The sequence below is a fragment of the Lissotriton helveticus genome, chromosome 7 (genome assembly GCF_964261635.1).
Source record: "Lissotriton helveticus chromosome 7, aLisHel1.1, whole genome shotgun sequence".
Lineage (NCBI taxonomy): Eukaryota > Metazoa > Chordata > Amphibia > Caudata > Salamandridae > Lissotriton > Lissotriton helveticus.
This window is the reverse complement of record NC_136068.1, coordinates 444477926-444493277: the sequence shown is the minus strand read 5'-3', so window position 1 is coordinate 444493277 and position 15352 is coordinate 444477926. Positions and strand designations below refer to the sequence as shown.

The 15352-nt window shown below is 50.3% G+C and overlaps 1 protein-coding gene across 3 annotated transcripts in view; it reads right to left on the bottom strand.

Annotated features, from left to right (window-relative positions):
* LOC144768581 (sulfotransferase 1 family member D1-like) overlaps window positions 1–15352 on the bottom strand; it is a 410920-nt gene that overhangs the window by 301425 nt on the left and 94143 nt on the right. Inside the window, exon 1 of one of the 3 annotated variants that reach the window (XM_078652371.1) lies at window positions 8926–8942. The exons of the other annotated variants lie outside the window; for them this stretch is intronic. The gene's annotated coding sequence lies outside the window, so the exon portion shown is untranslated. Of the gene's footprint in view, window positions 1–8925; window positions 8943–15352 lie in introns of those variants that run through there. 3 annotated transcript variants of the gene reach the window in all.

Genomic DNA, 15352 nt, shown 5'->3' with positions numbered 1-15352 from the left:
GATATTAGGATAGAAATGGAGAAAAAACGATAGGGAGGATCAAACATTTCTTAGTGGATCAAGAAATGGAATAAATGTACCTAAATGTAACTTTTTGGAGTCAAGCAAACACCGGAGCCCCATATCATGGATAATGCGCGTCTGAGCAGAAAATGAGCTTCATGCCACTGCACCCGATCAGCCATGTTGGTAGGATTTATATGTCTAATCCATAGGCTCTGCTTCTCAAGAATTGTCTGGTTCGCAGCATATATAAGCATAGTACATTTGTTTACCAGTGCACTTTCTATGAAGTTGTTCCTGACCAGAAACTTAATTTACAGCAATGCTTTTCAGTTAGGTAAAATTATGAATGTTTTAATTCAGAATATGTTTTCCAAATATGTAATGTACGTGAATGAGTGTTGAGCTGCACTCCGATGTACCCATTGTTTATGTGCTTGACTTTATTAAAACGTTATAGGTGTGCAATTTTTCTCTGCGCTCCGCCCAACTGCGCTGCCACACCAGCAAGAGAGCCACATGGTTCACGAACGAGCTCCAGGCCTCTAAACGCGCATGCCAAAAACTGGAGAAGACATGGATCCACGAACGCACACCAGACAACCGCGCAGTCTACAAGGACGCTACCGGCAGACATCACCACCTCATCAGATAAGCCAAGAGATCCTCCTTCAGAGACCGCTTGGATAACAACGCACACGTCAGCAAAGAGCTCTTCAGCATCGTAAAGGAACTCTCCAACCCCAGAGCCAACGCCATCCCGCCCTCATAAGAATTGTGCGACTCACTGGCCATCTTCTTCCACCGCAAGATCGCTAAAATCCACGACAGCTTCAACACCACGACCACCCCGACTACGCCAGACTCCACCTCCCCTGTGAACACCACCAGCGCCAACCGCCTGACGTCCTGGTCCAACGTCAACGACGACAAGACACGCATGGTCATGAACTCCATCCACTCAGGATCTCCGTGTGACCCGTGTCCACACCATTTACTCAACAAAGCAGACGCAGCCATCGCACCCCAACTACGGAAGGTCATCAACATCTCCTTCGAAACAGCGACATTCCCGGAAAGCTGGAAACACGCCAGAATCAACGCCCTCCTCAAGAAGCCCAAAGCAGACCCCAAGGAACTCAAGAACTTCTGGCCCATCTCCCTGCTCCCATTCCCAGCCAAAGTCATCGAGAAAATCGTCAACATGCAACTGACCTGCCACTTGGAAGACAACAACATCCTGGACCTGTCCCAGTCCGGTTTCAGATGAAACCACAGCACCGAGACTGCCCTCATCGCTGCCACAGACGACATCAGGCGCCAACTAGACAATGGCAAAACAACAGCCCTCATCCTCCTGGACCTGTCAGCCGCCTTTGACATGGTCTGCCATCGCACTCTAAAGACACGCCTCCTAGAAGCCGGAATCCAAGAAAAGGCCCTTGACTGGACCTCGTCCTTCCTCAACGGCAGAACCCAGAGCATCCGCCTCCCTCCCTTCCGATCTGAAGCCACTGATATCATCTGTGGTGTACCCCAGGGCTCATCCCTCAGCCCGACGCTGTTTAATATCTACATGGCCCCCCTCGCACTAGTGACCCGCCATCACGACCTCAACATCATCTCCTACACCGACGACACCCAGCTCATCCTCTCCCTCACCAAGGACCCACACACGGCCAAAACCAACCTCCACGAAGGAATGAAGGCCGTCGCCAACTGGATGAGGAGCAGCCGTATGAAGCTGAACTCAGACAAGACGGAGGTCCTCATCCTCGGATCCACCCCCTCAGCCTGGGACAACTCCTGGTGTGCGACCACACTGGGAACAGCACCAACACCCATTGACCATGCACGCAATCTAGGATTCATCCTCAACTCCTCCCTCTCCATGGCCAAGCAGGTCAACGCCGTCTCCTCCTCCTGCTACAACACCCTCGCATGCTCCCCAGAATCTACAAGTGGATCCCGACCGAAACAGGAAGAACGGTGACACAGGCCCTCGTCAGCAGCAGACTGGACTACAGAAACGCACTCTACGCAGGAATCCCAGCCAAACACCTACGACGACTACAACGCATCAAAAACGCCTCCTCCCAACTGATCGTCAACATCCCCCACCGCAGCCACATCACCCCCCACCTGAGAAACCTACACTGGCTCCCCGTCGACAAGAGTATCACCTTCAAGCTCCTCACCCACGCACACAAAGCACTGCACAACACCGGACCAGCCTACCTGAGCAGCAGACTCAGCTTCCACACCCCCATCCGCCAGCTCCGCTCCACCAGCCTTGCCCCGCCAGCCTCGCCGCTGTCCCCCGTATCCAGCGAACGACCTCCGGTGGCAGATCCCTCTCCTACCTCGCCGCCAAGACCTGGAACACCCTCCCCACCCACATACGGCATACCCAAGACCTACTCACCTTCAGAAGACTCCTCAAGACCTGCCTCTTCAAGCTGTAGCAGCACACTCCCCTCTCCCCCCCCCCTTCAGGGCCTTGGGACCCTCACGGGTAAGTAGTGCGCTTTACAAGTACATTGATTGATTGATTGATTGCAGCTAACTGAACACGAAGGAACCACCCTGAGTTCCAAATCAAACTGCACAGCCACCACCATTGTAGAATGAATCCAATCAAGCAAATATTCATTTTTAATCTTTGTTTTCCTCTTCAATTTCTTTACTGCTTTTATCGTTATTTTTCCAAGTTTATTTCAATTTATTATCTGCATCCCAATGCCATACATATATTTAGTCAAAGCACAGGAGCCGTAAAATGTATCCAAAATCTCACAATTTTATTAAAAAAGTCCCAATGCATTTCGGGAAATATCCCTTCATCCGGGGAATCGTGGTAAATGCTGAAGTGTGTCCATTATTTGAAACTGGACCTCACAAAGTATCCTGCTCGTTTTCAAAAACGTGGGTGCGATTATCACATTAGTGTTATGTGAGGTATCACAACTACTCCAAATATGTAAAACATATACCCTTGAAGCTTATGTACTGTAGCAATGTTTGAAAGCACGTTACTGTTCATAATTTTACTTGATTGAAGAGGACTGAATTAAATTCCTGGAAAACAGTTTTTTTCTTTGTTCTCAGTTAGGAACTACTTCTCATAATGTGCACTAAGCTATACAAGTTTTAATTTGCACATATGTGTTATCATAACAAAGGAGATTTCTGCAAACTACTGTTGCGGCATTTTTTTTTTCTTCCTCATTTGCCTGACCCTCGTTTCCAAGAAAAGAACGCCAACCACCATACATGTCGATAGGCCAAAGGTAAGATCGTAATCCTTAGTCAAGCCCAGACATGGAAGCCAGGTTGGCGGGAGACGCTTTCTGGAATGACCGAGGAGGGAAAGATGTTAGGCGGCCTGCGAATCCCCTCAAAAGCTCCATCGAGGCATATTTCGGCCTGTAGGACCAAATGCTTTCGAACGGAACCACCGCGTTGGACCATGAAGTATATAGGCATAATCATCGGACCCGGGGAAAAAACCCCCCAAAAAAACCCGGGAATGATGGCAAGAGAACTACCTCCACTGAACCAGCAAGTTCCAAAAGGTGAGGTTACGTTTACTGCAGGATCTGGCCAGATCGACCTTTGATGTATCATATAGGGACGTTAGCCAGCCTGCGTGTGATGGTGCCTTAGAGTCGACCCAAAATTTACAAATCTGCCGTCTCGCGAGAAGAATTGCATAGAACAGGAAGGTCTTTGCAGATCCAGTAACATTGTCGTCCAGCCCAAAAATTATCAATGGTAGTGTAAGGGATAATGATGTATTAAGGATTGAGTCCAAAGTGACCTTTACCTCGTCCCAAAATAGATTGATTGGGGGGCACTCCATAAACATATGGACGTCGGAGGCACCGGGGAGGTTACATTTGTTACAGCATTTTCCTGATTGGAATTTGGATAGCCTTTGCGGGGATAGGTAAGCTCGATGGACCGTGAACAGGTGATTCCGCCTCAACCATGCGGGCTTAACGATTTTGTACAGGAGAGTGAACGGTCTTATCCACAAGTCCTCACACTGAAGGCCCATGTCACCTGCCCACTGCTCGTCGGGGAGGGTAAACTCCCCATCCACCTCCTCCAAAATGGTCCAAAACCAAAAGGCTACTTCTTTTCCCCCCGATTGCCTTTCTACCAGCTGGTATTCCAAATTGCTACTCCTCCCCAATTGGGCCTTTTTCCTGATCAACTCTCTAGACCAGCTGACGAGCTGTATATATTTAAACCTAGATAAAGCTGGGCCATCCCTTTCATATAGCTCGTCCTATTCTACCAATGCCCCTCCAGCTAGCAATTGACCCCATCTTAGGATCCCTGCCTCCTTTAGGGGTACTGCAAGAATATCCCCAAAACAGGGGGGAAGCCCCGGGGAGTCCCAAATTGGAGCGAGATTTGATCAGCACTTGATCAGCTTTAATCAGCACTCAAGCTTTGGCCAGTGAATGTAAGATCTTTAGCCTCACCTTTTTGAAGAACTTCTGCTCCCCGAATTTTAATAAAAAACCATCAAGTGGCAGGTCCGCCCCATTCAGCATGGCCTTAAACATTTTCCCAATGGATGAACTTGATGGGGATTTCAGCAGCATCCTAGAATGCGACAGCTGAAACGCCCATGCGTAGTATTGTAATTCTGGTAGGGCAAGCCCTCCCTTTTCCCTCCTCCTTCTCAGTTTCTTCCAAGCCAGCCTGGTTGCCTTGTAATTCCAGACAAATGAATGAATTTCCTGTTGGCATTTTTGGAGTTGCTTGGAGTCGAAGGCTAATGGGGTGGTGTTGAAAATAAACGTGAACTTGGGGAGAATGGACATTTTTATTAAACTTATTCTCCCAAGAATGGTCAATGGGAGAAAGGTCCAAGATTTTAGAAGCGCCCGACATTCACGGAGGACCTGATCCAGGTGGATCTGTGCAGTGTTACCGATTTCCTGAGTGATCTTTATTCCCAGATACCGCATTGATGAAGTTACTGCCAGCTGTGTGTTGCAGATGTTCCATATCATTATCTCGGTTTTCCCTGCGTTGATCTCATACCCAGAGACCCGCCCAAATTCTTCCGCCCTTTTAACGACTATAGGAAAGGCTTGCTCAGGGTCGGAAGTGTAGATAAGGATGTCATCTGCGTAAAGTCCTACCCGCTTGACCCATCCTTCAAACTCGAAAGAGGGGAAGTTATGCTCCTCTCTCAAGGTTTGCGCAAAAGGTTCAATATACAAATTGAATAGGAGGGGGGAAAGCGGGCAGCCCTGCCTGGTTCCCCTCATGATTTTAAAGGGCTCTGTGAGAATACCATTGACCAACAGTTTAGCCCTGGGGTCCCTATACAGGGGATTGATGGTTCGACAGAAATTGGCCCCCAACTGAAACTTTCTCATTACGGCGGCCGATTGGGCCAATTGACCCTATCGAATGCTTTAGTAGCATCCAGAGTAAGTGTGGCCAAGGGGAGGGAAAAAGTAGAGGCAATGTCTATAGCCCCTACCAGGTCATGAGTTAGGTCTGCCAACTGACGCCGCCTTATAAATCCCTTCAGGTCTTGATGGATTATTGAGCCGATCTCACTCCCCAATCGTGCCGACAGAATGGCTGCAAAGATCTTATAGTCGTTATTTAGGAGCGAGATCGGCCGATAGGACCCGCAATCAGTCGGGTCCATGCCAGGTTTAGGGATTAGCACGATAGTCGCCTCCCTCCATGACTCAGGTGGCACCAAGCCATTTAGAAAAATGCCATTAAAGAGGGCAGTCAACGTTGGAACTATGGCAGGACCTAGTACCCGGTACAACTCCCCTGGTAAACCGTCCGGGCCTGCCGCTTTTCCTCGCTTCAGTTGCCCGATAGCTTTACTGACTTCGGCTTCCAAAATTTCCTTATCGAGGTGTTCGCTCTGATCACTTGTAAGAGTAGGCAGTTGAACCTTTCCTAACCAGGAGTCCCTAACCGTGGGGTCATCCGTGATCTCCTCCTTATAGATGGTCTGGAAGAACTCCTGGAAAGCGCTTCCAATTTCCGAGTTAGAAGTCCTAGCTATTAAATCCCCTTCCCGTTTAATTTCCCTGATATGTTTTTTGGCTTGGTCTGATTTTATCTTCCAGGCTAGGACCTTACCATCCGCCTCTCCGTACTCAAAATTTGAGAGTTTGCCCGCCTCCCACCTCTTTGCAACCCTTTCCTGTAATACACTTTCCAGATTTTTTTTCAGTTTGGCCCGGTTCTCTTGATCTTCTACAGATCCTCCAGCAGGGCCACACCTCTGATCTATAGTACGCAATTCCTGCTCTAAGTTTTTGATTGCCTCCCTGTATACCTTCCCTCTGTGTGAGGCTCTGTTGGTTATGCACCCTCTTAAGTAAGCTTTAAGAGCTTCCCACACCGTTACTATACTAGCCGAGTTTAGGTTGATTTCCAGAAATTAAGTGGACTCAGCTAACAGGAAGCTTCTCTCTTCCTCTTTGAGCAGAATCGTCCGGTCGAAGGACCAAGAGGTGTGTCTGATCTGTTGGGAATGTGTCAGGGTAAAGAGGATAGCTGAATGATCAGATAGGTGGGAGGGAAGGTATACCAACTCTTTCAATGCATCTCTAAGATTGTAACTGAAGAGAGCATAGTCGATCCTCGACTTGTGTTTGTATTTAAAATTCTGGAAAGAGACCCCCAGAGTATTGCCCGCCCTCTCCCTCCATACATCCGCTAAACCCAAAGTTGACATTATTGATAGAAGGATAAGCCTAGATTTAGAAGGCGTCAGGGCTCTGGAGTTCGGGGACTTATCAAGCCTGGGATTTAGAACTATATTAAAATCTCCAGCCCAAATTACCGAGTCTTGGGAGGTAATCAAAGAACTCTGAATCTTGTTTAGATAGGATGGGTCGTCGTGGTTCGGGCCGTAGTAGCCCACTAAGGTATATGGGTGGCCGTCTAAGACTATTCTAGTCATTTACGCTGGCCAGATGGTTAGCCAGGTTTGCCTCATTGGACTAACCCTCCCCTCCCACCCCACCGATGCTATGTACAAGAACCAGCTAAAAGACAAAGCATATTGAGAGTAAATTTCTCCTAAGAAAAAAGGGCGTAAGGAAGGCAGGAAGGTGGGAAGGGAATTCCAACCCCCCCATTATGAACTATGAGTTCCGAATGTATTTTGTGTACCACCCCCCTTTTATGTATTTTTGATTTTTTTTTTTTTTAACCTTCGGTTTACACATATATATAACTTTTTTTTCAGCCTTTTAGTTTATATTTGTAGTTTATTTTTTATTTTTTTATTTTATTTTTTTCACTTCTTACTCCATTTCAAGGGTACATAAACAGGTGACCTTCAGACGTCTCCAAGAAAGGAGAAATTGCTGTGCTCAGTGCATGGGGATATCTACCTCATTGGATCCCTTATAGCCTCAAGATCAATAGATGGAACATGATCCCTTTAGAGCTTTAGAACCCCCCCTGTGAGTGTGCAGTAATGGATGCGATTAATTCATCGGCTTCCGGAGGGGAGCGGATGTTGTACATTTTATTATTATACATGACCCTCAAAAAGGCAGGGAACCTCATCTGTACTGTTGCCCCCGCAGCCCTAAAATTTTCCATTTTTTCACCAAGCTCCCACTGTCTGTCTAAGGTAGTTTTTGAGAGATCGGACCAAACCTCAAAAGAGAAGTCTGGGGCCTTTAGTGACTTCGCCTTCAATGCGAGATTGAGGATTTTTTCCTTTAGTGTATATGTAAGGAAATTCAGTAAGAGCTTTCTAGGTTTCACTCTCCCGGGGTTGAGGCGGAAAGGATCTCTGTGGATTCTCTGGATATCTCTCTCCAAAGTTTCCACTGTTTCCTCCAGATTGAGGGCGTTCTTTAGTACTGACACCACAAAAGCCTTGATGTCTCCACCTTCCTTCCCGTCTGGGACCTTGAGAAGTCGAAGGTTGTTCCTTCTAGAGTAATTCTTCAGGGACTCAACCCTTTCCTTCATCGCCTCCCCCTCTCTCCTTAGGGATTGGATCCTGGTCTCTGCTGACTCCAGACTCGCTTTCAGTTCCCCGACCGAACCTTCCAGGCTCTCTGGTCCTTCAAAAAGCCCGTCTACCTTTTTCTCGAGGGTATCACAAACCGCCCTGATCTAGTTCTGGTTTGTCTTGGATTCCGCAAAGCCGTTCCTTATCTCATCTCTCATAGCAGTCAACAATGCCTCCAGTGAGCTACCACCCCCCACTTCTTTCCGACCTTCTCTCCGACAATAGAGTCCCCCGTGGCCCCCTCAATGATCTCCTCAGTATGGTTAGGCTCCCCGAGCTCTACTGCTAAAATTGGCTTTGAGGTCACTGTTGTGACAGCTGGACTAATGGAGTCAATCGCTGTGACCACTGGAACCGTGATATCCTCATTCATGTTTCCCTGAGGGGTACAGTCCACAGCCTCTGTGCTTTGTATGATGTCCAGAACTTGGGGCAGCGCTTTAAAGTATGATTGCAGCGAGGGTGGGATACGAGTCACACTGCCAAGGGACCCCTTGGATTTACCTTTGCCCTTTGACTGGGAGCTGAAACTAGCTTTAGGGTGCGGTGCTCCCCTTCTAATTATAGCCCCCTGCTTCACCCCTGGGCTGTCGCTGATGTTGTCCGCTTCCACCCCGGCCTCGACCTCAGCCTCGGCCCCGGCTTCCCCCTCTACTTCCACCTCACTTCCTCCGTCCGTGCCACCGTCTGGGGTGCAGTGGGGGGGGGTACCTTGCAACCCTCCCCTTGCTTCCCCATGGGGGTGCTGTTCCGGGAACCCTTCCCCCGCCTTCTGCCCTTGGCTCCTTGTCTCCCTTATGTGCTACTGACGACTTTTGGGGGCTTCAAACATTCTGCACCCTTAGAGCTCTCCAAACCCTTTGAACCGACCCTTACTGCCCCCCCACCTTACTGCTCAGTTCATTGGAAGCTGCGTGGGGTCCACGAGCGGTCTCCTTCACTTTTGGTTTCTGCTTACTTTCTTCCCCCCGTAGCGTTGTCCTCAGGCTCCGTTTGTCCCGTGCGGGGATTAGCGAAGATCGGGTGAATCCTCACCCGCCCTTCTCCCCTCTCACCTCCTTCTCTGAGGAGCCCGCGAGCCGCCGCCCTGCGGCCGCGCCGTAGCTCCGCGGCTGCCTGTTTCTACCGCTGAAGCGAGGCGGGGGGAGGTTCCGATCTCGCGCCCACACACATCGGTGCCAAGCTCAGAAAACCGCTTTCCGTACACCTCCCGTTCGCTTGGAAGCTCCGGTGTGCAAAATGTGTCACTCCTTGATCCCCATGCAGATGCCTACGAGTTTTACGCCGTCCTAGATGCCGGTAAGATCCAAGTAGCGAGTGCGGTGCAGTGCGGTGGGGAGAGAGTCTGTCCCTGACGTGCGCGCCGCCCTAACCAGCGGCCTCCATGTTTTCCCCGAACTCGAGACAGGTGTATACCCTGTTGCGGCATCTTTATCGCAGAAGAGTTTCTGCATATGTGCACATGGAGGTGTATGCATTAGAACATCTATTTTTGCCCAAGAGCATATTTTTCATGATAAGGCCCAACGTCACATGTGTTAGTTGCAGCTGAAAAATAACAGCTATTTGTGCAATGTTCTTTAAATCTCCAGAGAAAGGAGTGAACAGTCATTGAATTCAAATTACAGTTTGATTACCACATTGCATTTTGGAAGAAGACGTAAAAAGCAGGAGGAAGACTGATGATGAAGATACTATCTAGAAAGCTTTTGGGGAATTTGCAGATGATTGAGAATACATGGCAAACTGTCTCTAGAGGGCGCTCATTAGCCTGAAGTAGATCTCCTGCAGTATCTGTCAAGAGGATGAACACACATTGATTCTATTACAGGACCGGAGGCTTCAGATTATGCTTCTCAACTTTACTGCATCAACACAGCAGCCAATGAAAATATATTATTTTCTCAAGTAAACAGTAAAATTACTACATTTCCCATGAACACCATGGTTATAGGCACGCCCCCACAGTCCATAAGAACCCCCAGCGTGCACATCACTTCCTCTTTCTTTGCTGCTCACAAGCCAGAGTTAAGTGCACCTTCCCTGTCCCCTCACTCTGCTTTATGCTTTGGGGGTGTCTTGGGAAAAGTCTAGATTTATTGACTAATGCGGGTGGTTCCGCTTCTGAATTGAGGACTGGGGTGCTCTCTGGTGGCATTTGTATTTGTTTTTTGCATTTATTGGTTTTCTGTGTTTCTCGATTCGAGCGCTCACCTTGCGCTTCGTTGCTTGGGCCGTCTTGTTCAAGGGGCTGCTCCCGCGGTGGAGCGAGCGCCTGTCAGCGCGCTGCTTCCGTTGTGGAGGGCGCGGCTGTCAGCGCGTGTTTTTCTACGGTCTTTGACCGGCAAGGGGCAATCCGCGCTCATCACTGGGGCCCGGTACCGGCTGCCTGAAGGCGCGCGGAGGCTCCCTAATGCGCCCTGCGTTCAGGCCGGGTGGCTCACGGCCGACGCGCGCGCCCAAAGACGCTGACCATTTGGGCTGGTTTTAGTAGTATTTTGGTTGCGATTTGGGCGGCGCGCCTCGGCACGTCTCCCTGGCTTCCTGGAACGCGCGTTTTGCGCGTTCTACACACCGGCTTGCCTCTTGTTAGATCGCCTGTGCAGGGTGGGAAAATTGAGAGTCCAGAGTGGGCACACGCTCTCTAGATTTGAGGACCTTGGCCACTGGCCTTCCTGACTACAGCTTTGCTGAGGGGGTTTGGGTACAGTTTGTGTGGTATTTACCTGTTGTGTGCAGTGGGCTGACCCCCCCCACCACCCCCAAAGGCTGCCAGGGTTATTCCCTTATATTTCAGTGCCATTTTGATACCATGGAAAATTGGGTTAAATACCCTGAGGAGGAAGAGGCAGATGGGGAGGATACTAATGAAGGGCAGCAGGACGCTGTTCTAGAGGATAACATTGTAGAAGCTTTGGATGCCTCGGTCCAAGCTTCAGTTGACAGAGCCATGGAGACGAAGGTCCCCCAGACTGTGCAGCAAGCACTCGCAGTGGCCCTGCGCCCCATTCGTAAGCAGTTGGAAGGCTTTGCGAAGCGTCATGGCTACGATAAACGCAAGAAGCAGAAGCGCGATGCTCCGTCTACCTCTACTTCAGTTCCGGAGGAGCGCCAATCGTGGCCGCATGCGCAGTCCTTGGCTTCCCTTCCGGTTAAAGAATGCTCTAGTCAGCCACGTTCTGGCGGCAAGGCGAAAAGTAAACGTCCCGTGGTGGTGGACACGGATACCACCACCACTAACACTGATACCAATACCGATACTGATACTTCGGAGGAGCATCCTCCGCCCCCTAAGAAGGCCAGACCGGCTTCTAAGCCTGTGGAGGACAAGGCCCCTAAGGCCTTCCACTTTGACCCTTCGGACATCGTCCACCCTCGGTCTTCGGACTGGGTCCCGCCAGCGGACGTATCTGATTACATTCACGACCACCTCCGTAAGAGCTTCCCTCGAGAGGTGCGCAACCGGCTGCGGTCGGAATGTCCGCGTCCGGATATTCCGGACGGTGTCGCGGACACACCGGAAATAGATGCCAGTATGCTCACTTTCCTGAGAAAATTTTCGAAAGACCCTAAGAGGGGGCTTGACAGGGCCTGGCGAGGCTGTCAAGACAAGATGCTTGATGTTATTGGGCCACTAGCCAAGATCCTGGAGATGGCCTTGGCGGCCAAGGAGGGGGCGACTCCTGTGGATCCGGACATACTGGCGGAGTGGACTCAACGCGCAATTTGCTTTCTTGGAAACGCGAACTGCGCAGTGTCTTCAGAGAGGCGCAAGTCGTTGCTCATGCGCATGGACAGCAATCTGACAGAGCTGGCGGAAGCGGAACCGGGCCCTCTGGCCGGTGGATGTCTCTTTGGAGACAGGTTCGTGAAGGACGTCACCAAGTATGTCGGCACCTTCACCGCCTTGGACAAAGCCCAGAGTGGTATTAAGCGCGCCCTCACGCAGGGTGTTTTCAACAGGGCCGGGCGAGGCGGGGGTCGCTCGTCAGGCCGAGGATTCCAGAGAGGCTCCCAGAGAGGTGACTTTGGCCGCGGCCGCGGCGAGTGGGACTCCACCCGCGGTGGCACCTTCTATCCGTCCAGGAGAGGTTTCAACAAAGGCCGTTTCCAGTCGGGAAACAACAGGGCGAGTTTCAAGGCCCATCAGAGTTCCGGTGAGTCTCACAGATGTGTCTCTCCTTCCCTTGGGGGGTCGCACGCGACATTGTCTGCAACAATGGCTGGTGTTAACTCAAGATGTTTGGGTCTTGCAGACTGTTCAGGGATTCAAGCTAGAGTTCTACTCTCCTCCTGCGCAAGCGTTTCCCCCGCCACCTCTCCATTTTTCCCAACTAGATCACAGTTTTATAGAAGCAGAGGTGGCAGACTTGCTGAGGAAGGGCGCGATCGCTTTTTGCCAGAGAAGTCCTCGCGGCTTCGCCAGCAATGTCTTTCTAGTCCAAAAGAAGGGAGGTGGCAACAGACTTGTGCTCAACCTCAGAGATTTCAACCAACATCTGGTGTACAACCATTTCAAAATGGAGGGTATCCACATGTTAGCGGATTTGTTGCAAGAAGGAGATTGGTTAGTGCGATTAGATCTGAAAGATGCATATCTTTCTATTCCGATTTTTCCTCCACACCGCAGGTTCCTGCAATTTCAGTGGCGCGGCCAGTGGTACGAGTATTTAGCTCTTCCTTTCGGTCTCTCCTCGGCTCCCTGGTGTTTCACCAAGGTAATGAAGCCAGTGGTGGCTTTCCTCAGGGAGAGGGGTGTGCGCATGATCATCTACCTAGACGACATTCTGATCATGGCGCAGGACCGGTCAGTGTTACAGCAACACTTGACCATGACTACTTCCTTGTTACAAAGCCTGGGGTTTGTGATAAATCTAGCAAAATCAGTAGTGACCCCGACTCAGGTAATAGACTTTCTGGGGTTCACGGTCAACTCCCTCACGGCGCAGCTGCTTCTTCCACAGGCGAAGTTGAGGGACTTGAAGAAGGAGATCAGGAAACTGCTGGACAGGCAATTGGTCTCGCTCAGAACACTGGCCAGGATTGTAGGAGTCCTGGCGTCCTCTATCCAGGCGATATTTCCGGGTCCTTTGCACTACAGAGCCCTCCAACGTCTGAAGATCAGGCACCTTCAGAAGGGTCTCTCGTATACGGACTCAGTTCCGCTTACGGACGAGGTTCGGCACGAACTACAATGGTGGCTAGGCCACCTGGATGCCTGGAACGGCAGAGCGATCTTCGGGTCGCGACCAGATGTGGTAATCGAGTCGGACGCCAGCAGATGGGGCTGGGGCGCGCGCTGTGGAGAGGTTTCCACAGGCGGCAGATGGTCGTCTCAGGATCTGGAACTTCACATAAACTGTTTGGAATTACTGGCAGGATCGTTCGCGGTCCGCACGTTATCCCCGAAGCAGACATCATGTTGCATCCTCCTGCGCCTGGACAATGTGTCCGCAGTGAGGTATATCAACAAGTTGGGCGGCACGAGGTCGTCTCTTCTTGTCCAGATAGCCAAGGAGTTTTGGCATTACTGTCTACAGAACCAGATTTCAGTCATAGCGGAGTACATCCCGGGTCAGGCCAACCAAGTGGCAGACTGGCATTCCAGACACTTGAGGGATTACAGCGACTGGAAGCTGCTTCCCCAGGTCTTTCTCTGGTTACAAGCGATTTGGGGTCCTTTTCAGACGGACCTGTTCGCCTCCAGGTTGACGTATCAACTTCCCCGGTTCTTCAGCTGGAGACCGGATCCGATGGCGGAAGCGACGGACGCATTTCTCCAGGATTGGTCGGTGGGAACCCAGTATGCATTTCCCCCCTTTCTGTTGATTCCCAGAGTAATGACTCAGGTGATACGGCAAGCGGCGGAAATTGTCATGGTGACTCCGTGGTGGACGTCACAAGCGTGGTTTCCCAAGTTGTTACAGTGGAGCTGCGACCGCCCCCGGTTGCTGCCGGATTTGAAGTGGTTGTTGCAGGGCCCTCGTCAGGAACAGCACCCATTGCTGTTGGAGGGCAGGTTATCCCTGATGGCATGGAGGCTTTCAGGGATCAGTGGCAAATGCCAGGAATTTCGGACAAGGCTGCTGACTTTATCAAGCAGGCCTGGGCACCTTCCACCAGGAAGCGATACTCCGCTGCCTGGAAGAACTGGGTGGATTGGTGCGTGGGACGACGTCTGGATCCCGTGGGGGCAGGATTACCCCAAGTGTTGAATTTTCTATCCGAGAAGGCGGCAGGTGGCCTAGCGTATCGTTCGGTCAACAACTTTCGCTCAGCCCTCTCGGCGGGGCATGCCCTGGTGGATGGTAAACCAGTAGGCATGCACCCGGTTGTTTGTAAGTTGTTGAAAGGCATCAGGGTGGCCAACCCTCCCAAACCCAAGTATTCAGGTTTGTGGGATGTCTCGGTGGTCATTTCTTTGCTTGACAGATGGCCGGTTAATTCTCTCCTGTCCAGGAAGCAATTGTGGGCTAAATTAGCCATGTTGCTTTGTCTATCCTCTTGCAGAAGATCTTCAGATGTCAGAGCGCTCGACGTAACAGGTAGAGTGTTTACCCCAGAGGGGGTTTCTTTTCATATTACAGGTCGTACTAAAACAATGTCTCGACATATATCGTATAATGCTTTTCCTGACAATGAAAAACTGTGTGTGGTCCATTGTTTGAAGACCTACGAGGAATGTACGAAGGCCTTGCGGCCGCAGGGCTGTTCACAATTGTTGATCTCTATTCAAAAGCCCTTTAAACCAGTGGCGGCTGCCACTATTGCTAGATGGCTTCGGTTCATTATGAAGGAAGCTGGTGTGGATACGAGTATTTTTGGTGCTCATTCAGTTAGAGGCGCGATGGCGTCCAAGTCTTATGGTTTAGGATCCAGTATCCAAGATATTATGCATTGTGCAGATTGGTCCTCTGATTCAACGTTTAAGACGTTTTATTACAAGCCGGTGGGAGATATTACTTCTGTGGTATTTAAACAGCGTTAAACTAGCATAATCTGAAGCCTCCGGTCCTGTAATAGAATCAAAAATTTGCTAGCATTCGCGACAAGAATTTTCAATTCTATTAAGGACACGGAGGCGAGGATTATCCCACCCGGCTTAATGTACTGTATGTATTAAGCTTACCCACCCTTTTATGCAAGAATTACGGGGTGTTGTTTCCTTTATTTCAGGATCGGATAAGAAGTCGGACTGACAGACGACTGACGTCGAGATGACGATCTGAAGTTCTTCTTCCACGTTGGAGGATTGTTTGGTTCATGTTATGGACTGTTTTGTTTGGTTCACGTTATGGACTTATCGCCTCAAAG